The sequence below is a fragment of the Python bivittatus genome, unplaced genomic scaffold (genome assembly GCF_059951505.1).
Source record: "Python bivittatus isolate LINGU-HERP-01145 unplaced genomic scaffold, Pbiv_v1 ctg000480_np1212, whole genome shotgun sequence".
In the NCBI taxonomy this organism is placed as follows: Eukaryota; Metazoa; Chordata; class Lepidosauria; order Squamata; family Pythonidae; genus Python; species Python bivittatus.
Genome location: NW_028277075.1, coordinates 42,935,231 through 42,942,936, shown reverse-complemented (window position 1 = coordinate 42,942,936; position 7,706 = coordinate 42,935,231).

Here is a 7,706-nt window from a genome sequence, read left to right as displayed (position 1 = left end):
ATGATAAATTCATAATGTGTATTAATCACGTCTTTGCGTGTGCGTGTCTTTATGTCAGTATTGACTCCTGGTGACTGTCTGGACAAGTCCCTGCAGTTTTCTTGGCAAGATTCCAGAAGTGGGTTGCCCTTGCCTCCTCCTTCCTAGGGCTGAGAGAGAGTGACTGGCCCCAGGTCACCCAGCTGGCTTTGTGCCCAAGGCAGGACTAGAACTCACCGTCTCCTGGTTTCTACCCCGATGCCCTAACCACTACACCAGACTGGCTCTCTTATTAATGACTTCTACTTTAAACTTATATAAAGCTAACGTTCAATCTTGTTGAATGCTTTTTTCTATGCCAGTGAACAACCAGATGGATCCTCAGCTGTATGTTAATGACAAATAATATTAAGTGTTTTCTCTGTGTTTGATCTAGCCCTTTCCATTTTGTAAACTTTGTTTCATTGTATAGTATATTCATATAATTTATAGTACTCAGCTTTTGAAACAAAATTGAAGGAATGTTCTTATAATATATGTTTATGAGTGTACAAAAGACTCCAGGCTATGCCGAGCCTCTTATTTAAAATTAATTATTCTTACTGTTTCTTGCCAACATACTTCACATATATTCGGATATTTTTTTTTTTGCATGTATATTTAATTTTATTTATTGTTACTGACATAGACTAACAGCTGAATCTCTTATATAATTTGGCTGTGAAATTATCTGAGCTAGAGGCATTGTATTATTGCATTGTAATACAGTGAAACCTTGATTTAGCAGACTTTGATAGAACAGGACTTGCATGCAATGGGCCAAATTTTCAGGAACTGACATCATCTGTATAACATCATTATGAAGTGATATAATTTGCATCATTTTCTTGATGTACGCAAATAATGCATTTTATATCATTTTGCATCAATTTATGTCATTTGCATCATGCCAGCTATAATAACAATAATACATACTAATGTTTGTATGTCAATAATAAGTACCATTGTTCTTAGTATATGTTTCCTTTTTTTTTTTTAAATTCAAGATCACTGTTGGTAATTTTCATTTTTATATAAACCAATGGATATGGCAAATAAAAAATAGAAAAAAATCTAGTTTTCATTCATCTTTTCATTTTTCTAAAGCTCTGAACTCTACAGGATGGCATTTCCTCATTAGTATAGAAAAGTACTTTATATACAGCATATACCTTCAAGAAAAGCAACTTCATTGGTATGCAGTGACAAAAGAGCTAAGAATTTCTGTGGATTTAAGAAATAAATTATACCTGTGGCATCCATTTTCATGAGCATCAAAATAATTTGTCCTTGGCATGGGAATTTGAAATAATGGTACAAGTGTTGGACTAGGACCAGGGAAACTCAGATTAAACTCCACCCTTACCTGTGGAAACTTACTGGGTGTATTTGGGCAATCATTTTCTTTCAGCCAACCTACTTCACTAGGGTTCTGTTGTAGGGATAAAAGTGAAAGGAGCCCTCTTGTACACTCTGGAGCAGTGGTTTATCTCACAACACATATCTTATAAGTGGGACTTCTGGGTAACGTAAGTCCCAGTTGCTTGGACTTAGGAGGAGAAATAGAGGCAGTCCACCCCTGGTGATGTGATGGAGGTGGGGTTCTGGCTGTGCAGCTACACAGCACTTCCAGTCATTTATTTTGACTCACTGATGCGGCACAACTGCAGACTTTTCATGGCACACAAATGTACTGCGACACAGTGTTTGAAAACTGCTGCTCTGGAGGAAAGGCATGATATCACTCTAATCAGTGCTTCTCCAAAGTTCTTAGGAACTTTGAGATGTGTGGACTTCAACTCCCAGAATCCCCTCCCAGAATGCTGGGAGTTGAAGTCCACACATCTTAAAGTTGCCAAGGTTGAGAAACACTGCTCTAACCAATCAAAAAAAATAATGGTGTCCTCTTCCTTCTTAGGGTATTCATAAAGAGAGCTGCCCAGCTATTAGTCTTTTTTTCAAGATGAGCATAGCAAGGTAGCTATTGCCAGTGGCACCAGTGACACATGGTTGAAACAGAAGCCATTTTCTTAGACCTCGTATGCCATGGTGTTCATAATGATCAAGGAGGCTTGCTAAGTGGGGAATGTGGATGACATCACACAATATCTGCCCATAGGGAATTCTTCCTCTCCACTATTTAGGACCAGCCTAGAGGATCTCTAAAACTGCTTTTTCAAATTCAAACTAAGAACCCATTAGTCAATTACTGAAGGTCCTATGTAGTAAAATAGAAAGGATTAATTCCAATGTCTCTGACAAGATGTGGAAGACAATTTTGTTTATGTGTAGATAGGAGGCCATCATTTTCCTCAGTTGTAATTCCTCCCATTGTGCATTACACAGATTCTGAAATCTTTTCAGGGTCTGCACTGACCTGCATAGGAGAAGAATGTGTGGAAAAATCCCTATTTAGGTCTGCGCAGATCTTTGAAGGAAGCATCTTCTCCAAGCAACTTTGTGAGATAACATGGCCTCCTTGCTTTTAAAGAGAAAGTGAGCAACCACAGTTCTCTACTAAACACTTCCATTCAGTGACTAGAAGCCTCAGAAGAGGCTTCTGTAGAAGAGTAGCACCTGCCCAGAAGCCTTTTCCCAGTTTGTGCAAGTACCAGAAGAATCTAAGAGCCTGCAAGACAACATGAAGCACCTCAAGTGGGAAAATTACTTCATTTCTGCTCCAACAAGGTGAATTGCCTCTCCTTTGCAACATGATGCACCTCACTGAGGCAAATCAAAGCTGCCTCACAGTGGCCTAGTTCTATACAGAATTCTGTCTCTTTGAATGCAAGCAATACTTCAAAGAGAAATAAGAGTGAAATTATTATACCAGTAAAGTATTTTCAGTAAGTTCCCTTAATGTAAAATGGATTTTACTTTATGTTTTCTGGGAGAAATTTCTATATACACACTTTTGATTTACAAAAGGAGTGGTTATCTTAATAAATTTTTAAAAAATGTGTTGGTCACAGTTTTCCATCTCTGTATGAATGAAATTTAGAATTTTTAGTCCCTGAAGAATGGATGGTGAAGGTGATGGATGAGATGACACTTTGACATCTTTGCTTAGACAAAAAATATTAATTAACTTTAATGCCAATTGGAAGCCCCTTTTAGACCTTTTGCAGGAGACAGAAAAAATGCAATTATGAAATATGGATTTGATGATTAGTTAAATTAATAGATTATACAAAACATGTATGTCAAGTAGTTTTAGAGTAAGAGGTTATATGATTTATCTACATCTGCTATATAAGAAGTCGGAAGTTATTCTTTTTATATTTCTTTTTTTCTCTATTTTCCACCACTTTTTTATTCTTTCTCTATTTCTAACGTTCTTGCTCTTTACTTTTCTTCTTCATTATTAGTTCCTGTTTGCTTTTATCCTCATGCTTTTTATAACTTAATAAAGTTCTTATTTAAAAAAAGAATTTATAGTCCCTAGTCTTTGGGTGTATTTGCATCCTTTTGGCTTTTTTCCCAGTTATGCCCATCTAAATTCATCCCTGTCATTGGATGTGAACTTTGACTGAACTGAAGATGGTTGATATCAGCAAGAATTACTTGACTGCAACTATTTGCCACTGCTTCTATTCTATTCTATTTCATTTTATTTCAATAATCTCCTTATATCTAAATGGAAGTAATTAACTGCTATTAATTAAGGATTTTCTGCAAGTAATCTGAAGTACTTTCAATGTGCGTTATCTGCATTTCCTTTCCACTGATCAACAAGGCAGTGTTATATCTAATTGTCACCATAGCAAATGCAGGTTCACCATAGGATCCTCATTTTACACCAACAGAGAGCCACAGATCCTAATTAATCTTCTATTTGAATAAGTGACATTTATTATGAATTAGTAGGAAGAAACAGTGTTGCTCTGAGACCTTAATGCAAATCAGTGAGCATTTTTATGTCAGTCAGTAGATTTTGAGAGGCTTGGCACTAATGGTTTATTTAAGTATCATCACTGCAGATTTTAAAACATTCGGAGGGGGGAGGAGGCATAGTCCAACTACATTAAATGAAGTCCTTGGTGATGCATCTTACCCATGGAGCTTTCCCCTGCTACCCCCTCCCAAGTTCTTCTAATGTATTTTCTTCAAACCAATAACTTCAGGAAAGAAAAATTTGAGCATATTGATGTTGCTATTTTCATTAAGCTGCATGAAAGCTTTTCATAATACATGTTAAAAACCTAAGTATTGCTGTAGTATCTATCTGAAAATGGGAAAATCTCTTTTAAACAACTCTTCTCCCAAATAAATAAATCTAATCTCCTACTAGTAATATAAATAAAAAGTTCATAACCTCAGCATCAGAGAAAAAAGAACTAGGAATTTTATGGGAAAAAATGTTACACTGTGTTCAAAGGAGGAGGCTAACATCTTTATGTAGAAATTGGCATAATCAAATGTTCTACAACAGTGCTTATCTGTCTCTGTCTTAAAGAGAGAGTCAGCCAGACAGAATTCCATATATGCATTATGCTGATGTTAGTCCATTAATAGAGGGCTGCATCTAATGTTATATAAGCAGACTTCTACCCGTGCAACAGCCTTTCCCTTGCTCTACTCCTCCCTTCAAATCCTACATGTGCTATAAATCTGCTCCAGATGGTCCCCCAACTCTCTACAACAGATTTGAAATGTGCGTGAGGGGTTAAAGAGGAGGAAGAATCTGATCCACTGAATGAAGTCTGGAGTCTATAAGAGGTTCAGAGGAAATACATGACAACTGTATTCCTCTGAATGAAAAAGTAGTGGAAATGTACAATATATCTACAAAATCTACTATATTTACAAATAGACAAGCAGAGTCTGTTGAAAGGATATTCATTGTATACTGGGTAGCAAAACAAAAAACAAAACAAAAAACCCACCCAGATCCAATATCAGTCTCCCAAAACAACAGTATCAAAACTTTTCCTGCCTTTCAGCCACTTTTCAAGTTAACTTACACTGCCCCAAGCTCAGCTACACTACTGGTTTCCTTCCAAACATACAATTCCAAGCCATTAAACATTCCTAACCACTTAGAAACATTGGGGGGAGGGGGATTATCTTTTCTTCAATTTATCCGTGGCTCCTTATTGCCAATTTATCAGACATTGACAACAAATAACAGTAGTATATAGAAATGATTGACTCCGTGTTAAATGTGGACAAGACCATGCAGTTCAGTTTTGCTTCGTTCATAAAATTTTGCATAAAAGAACTATTTCATGCTTAAAATTGTCATTTATGCCAGTTTATGAGGTAAATCCTCTATAATGCAGAATACCATTTTCTAATCTTTCTCCTAAATATGTATCTTGAATCTAGTTATATGATCCATCCAATCCACAAATCTATTTTGAAAAGGGAGACCCATTTAAATCAATGGAACATACTCTTAGATAAGTATACTTAGGAAAGATATTGTATCAAAACAAATCTAGCAACAAATTACTATGAGTACCAAATATGACCGGCAGAACTCCAGATGACCACTAGGTCACCACAAAGAGGTACCTACATTATTTGGTGTCTCTAGAGTAGTGTTTCTCAACCTCAGCAACTTGAAGATGTGAGGATGGCTAGGGAATTTTGGGAGTTGAAGTCCACACATCTTCAAGTTGCTAAGGTTGAGAAACAGAGGCTACCTGGTTATCCACAGTCCTTACATGGTAGCCTTACAAAATGGACAATGAATATCTCTCATGTCCCTTTCAAAATAGCTTAAGCATGGTAGAATTTCTTTTAAAATTGAACAGCTGTATTCGTCTTTTAGAAAACGTGTCTGGACTTGCTTAAGTATCTCCCAACCATGTGCAGAGAGTTTGTAAATCTTGTCGCTGTAGCCATTTGTAGGAGGAGCCAGTAAATATGCAAGAAGCACTATCAGGAGCCCACTAGTCATGGCACATACACCACTTAAATATCGTATGGTTAAACATGGCATGCCACTGTGATCATATTGGCCCATTCAAAGTATACGTGCTACATTTCTTTCACATTCTGATCTCACAGGAAAAAAAGGGGGGAAGATAACTGCTTTCCAGAAGATCTGGAAGGGGAATGGAGCTATTTGTTGGCATTAAGAGTGGTAGAAATTATGGCATGGATGGACAAGTACTGCCGGTTCCTGTTTGTTCCATGTAGGCTGGGATTGCTAAGAGTGAAGCATGCTTCTTTTTTTTTTAAATGGTGTGGGAAAACATTAGCTTAAATAAATAGAAAGCTCCAACTACATGAGTCTCCATTTCATGTTATTATATGAGACAAATTCAGAGTTTGATGCTTGTGGTTGTTTTTTCTTGTTTTTCTAGTAGTCTGAGTGATTTTTTTTCATGAATAAGAATTGTGTACTTGTTATTTTCCTCTTTGACCTTAAAAGAGATCTCTTTCAAAGGCATCCATTAGTGGGTGATCATGGTCAATCCATATTTCACATTCCAAACAGGAGAAGAAATGCCAGACTTAAGTCTAAATTATGTCCTTAGCTGCATGTGGCTTGACTTGAACTTTACTGATTTGTCAATTTCCTTCTGTGACTGACACAAATGATAATAGTTGCAAAAGATTTATTCCTGTTAGACCAAAAGCATGCCTGGAATTTTATAAAGCCTTTGGAAAATTATAGTAGTTAGATCTGAGTGACTTTTTCTTTACTTCAAATGTTAATTTGGCTTTATGTTAAAAAGACACACACACATACATATTTGTATACATACAAAAATAGATGGAAGAAATTTTCAAATGTGGCTGGTTGCAGTTCTGGAGAAATGGTAAAATTCAATCATCCTATGAGCTTTTTCTTTTCCTCCTTTGCCTCAATCTCACCTCTGCTCACATTCATTATTCTGCTTTTGTTAATTCCAGAAGGGAACCAATGACATTTCTAAATTTTACCATCACCCTGCTTTCCTTTCTTGCCCTCTTAAAAAGCTCCAGAACCTTTATTATAATGCACTATTCCCTCCAGTAGTAAATAAAGGTTTCTGCCCTTCTCCTACCTTCCCCATTCAAACTCCAAATGGAAATAGAGTTTTTCACTTTAATGTAAACAGTCCAAACACTATAAAAGTGATTGCTATGGGAGAGAAATTTCAAAAGGCTGGAGGGACTGTGATGCATAGATTTTGTTCACATTCCATCTTACTTGTGCAGCTGCATTCCTTTAAGTATTTTGTAGAGTTCTTCTATATGTACACAGTCTACTGCTTTCTCTCATTTCTGGCACTGGAAGCTACCCCTTACATCCAGCTGCTCTACTAATCATTAAAATAGGGCCATATAATTACTAAAGGAGAGAAAGTGATTTTACGAAAGAAGGACAGTTAGGTGCCTCCAGTAGAGGAGGAAATAGGTATAGCTTTGGACTTAGCAGAACGTTCATGGTTAATAGAGTCTGTGGTCAAGTTAACAGTTGCTGTGTGTGCTTTCTGAATCCAGAAGCAAAGGGCCTCTGTGACTTTCCAAGCACAGTTACCACAGGCATTCTCAAAACAATGTAGCCAAACAAACTAAATAAAGGAGTCCAGGGCCAAAAGGGGCCAAGTATGAATCTTACAGAGTCCACTGCAGATTTCCCAATCTCAAAAGGTTGCTTGTGAATTGAATCATCATTTCTGAGTTAGGAAGCCTGTCCCACTCATGGCTCCTTAATGGTGCAGACCATACCAGCTACCTGGACCGCAAAG